Raw genomic sequence first — 2,860 nt, forward strand, 5'->3', positions numbered from 1 at the left:
CTTATGAATATTGATATAAAAATATTAAATAAAATTCTAGTGAACTGAATCCAAGAACACATCAAAACCATCAGTCACCGTGATCAAGTAGACTTCATCCCGTGTTTGGTTTAACATATGAAAATCCATTAATGTAATCCAGTATATGAACAAACTAAAAGGAAAAAAAAATCACATGATTGTCACCAGAAATGCTGAAAAAGCATTTGGAAGAATACATCAACCATTCATGTTAAAAGTCTTGGAAAGATCAGGATTCAAGTCACCTACCTAAACATAGTAAAAGCAATATAGAACAAACAAATAGCCAATATCAAATTAAATGGAATGATAATTGAAGCAATCCCACTAAAATCAGGGATATGACAAGGCTTCCCCCTCTTCAAGTATCTGTTTAATATAGTACTCAAAGTTCTAGCTAGAGCAATAGGACAACAAAAGGAGACCAAATTGATAAATAAGAAGTCAAGAAATACTATTTGCCTATGATATGATAGTATATATAAGTGGCCACAAAAATTCTACCAGAGAACTTCTACACCTGATAAACAACTTCAGCAAAGTGGCTGGATATAAAATTAACTCGAACAAATCAGCAGCCTTCATTTATACAAATGATAAATGGGCTGAAAAAGCAATAGGACAATAGCCTTCACAATAGTCACAAATAATATAAAATATCTTGGGGTAATTCTAACAAAACAAGTGAAAGATTGTTTTTCGTTAGGGTTTTACTCCTGTGAACAAACCATAATCAATTCAACTCTTATGAAAACAAAATTTGGTTGGTACTGGTTTAGTTTCAGGGTTTTAGTTCATTATCATCAAGAAGAGAACATGGTAGCATCCAGGCATGCATGGTCCAGGAGGAGCTGAGTGTTCTACCTCTTCATTTGAAGAATACCAGCAAAACACTGCTTCCAGGCATCTAGGATGAGGATCCTAAAGCCCACACCCACAATGACACCCACTCCAACAAGGTCACACCTACTCCAACAGGGCCACACTTTTTAATAGTGTCACTCTCTGGGCCAAGCATATACAAACCATTACAGTCTATATGACAAGAACTTCAATTTCTCAAAAAAAGGAATTGAAGAAAAATCTCAGAAAATGGAGAGATATCCCATGCTCATGGATTTGTAGGATTAACATAATAAAAATGGTCATCCTACCAAAAGCTATCTACAGATTCAATGAAATCTCCTTCACATTCTTCAAAAGATACAGAAAAAGCAATTCTCGATTTCATATGGAAAAACGAAAATTCAGGATTGTGAAAACAATTATTAACAATATAAGGGCTCCCGTGCAGGGCAGGCCACTGTCCTCCGACTGGGAGGGTGCCGGATGTCTGCAGCCCCAAAAGGGTGCTGCCTCAGTGGCTCTGTGGCTCCCACCTGTCCCAGAAGCTGTCTACCTCTGTGGTGCACACTCTCACCTGTGCAGACTAAGTTCCTAAGTTCAGCGGAGTACCGGATCCAAGATGGCGCTCCCTGCTCTTGAGGCAGAGGGCTCCTAAAATTGGGCTCATCCGGGATTTGAACCCGGGACCTCTCGCACCCTAAGCGAGAATCATACCCCTAGACCAAGGAGCCACAAAGATCAAACAAAGAAAGAGAACTACAGACCAATTTCCCTTATGAATATCGATGCAAAAATACTCAATAAAATCCTTGCAAACCAAATCCAAGACACATCAAAATGAACATCCATCATGACCAAGTAGGCTTCATCCCAGGGATGCAGGGATTATTTAATATACAGAAATCCATTAATGTAATCCACTATATGAACAAACTCAAAGACAAAAGAACCACATTATCATTTTGTTAGATGCTGAGAAAGCATTTGACAATATCCAACACCCATTCATGATAAAAGCCTTGGAAAGATCAGGAATTCAAGGCCCATACCTAAACAAAATCAAAGCAATATATAGCAAACCTGTAGCCAACATCAAACTAAATGGAGAGAAACTGGAAGCAATCCCACTAAAATCAGGGACTAGACAAGGCTGTCCACTTTCTCCCTACCTATACAATATAGTACTTGAAGTCCTAGCCAGAGCAAGTCGACAACAAAAGGGGGTCAAGAAAATTCAAATTGGAAAGGAAGAAGTCAAAATATCACTATTTGCAGATGATGTGATAGTAGTACATATGAGTGACCCTAAAATTTCCACCAGAGAACTCCTAAACCTGATAAACAGCTTCAGTACCGTAGCTAGATATAAAATTAACTCAAACAAATCAATGGTCTTTATAGACACAAAGGTTAAACAGGCTGAGAAAGAAATTAGGGAAACAACACCCTTTAAAATAGTCACAAATAATATAAAATACCTTGGTGTGACTCTAACTAAGGAAGTAAGGTCTGTATGATAGAACTTCAAGTGTCTGAAGAAAGAAATTGAAGATCTTTGAAGATGGAAAGATCTCCTGTACTCATGGATGGGCAGGACTAATATAGTAAAAAAAAAAAAAAAAAGTTATCCTGCCAAAAGCAATATACAGATTCAATGCAATCCCCATCAAAATGCCAATTCAATTCTTCACTGCATTAGAAAGGGCAATTTGCAAATTCATCTGGAATAATAAAAAACCTAGAGCAAAAATTATTCTCAACTATAAAAGAACCTCTGGTGGAATCACCATGCCTGACCTAAAGCTGTACTACAGAGCAATTCTGATAAAATCTGCATGGTACTGGTATAGTGACAGACAGGTAGACCAATGGAATAGAATTGAAGACTCACAAATGAACCCACATACCTATGATCACTTGATTTTGACAAGGAAGCTAAAACCATCTAGTGGAAAAAAGACAGCATTTTCAACAAATGGTGCTGGCACAACTG

The 2,860-nt window shown here is 37.5% G+C and overlaps 1 non-coding gene across 1 annotated transcript; it reads right to left on the bottom strand.

The window, feature by feature from the left end:
* Positions 1–1,526: 1,526 nt before the first annotated feature.
* Trnap-agg lies at positions 1,527–1,598 on the bottom strand. Its single transcript has one exon. It is a non-coding gene; the product is annotated as a tRNA-Pro (tRNA).
* Positions 1,599–2,860: the final 1,262 nt, after the last annotated feature.

The sequence above is a fragment of the Mus caroli genome, unplaced genomic scaffold, assembly GCF_900094665.2.
Source record: "Mus caroli unplaced genomic scaffold, CAROLI_EIJ_v1.1 scaffold_20306_1, whole genome shotgun sequence".
NCBI classification, from domain to species: Eukaryota; Metazoa; Chordata; class Mammalia; order Rodentia; family Muridae; genus Mus; species Mus caroli.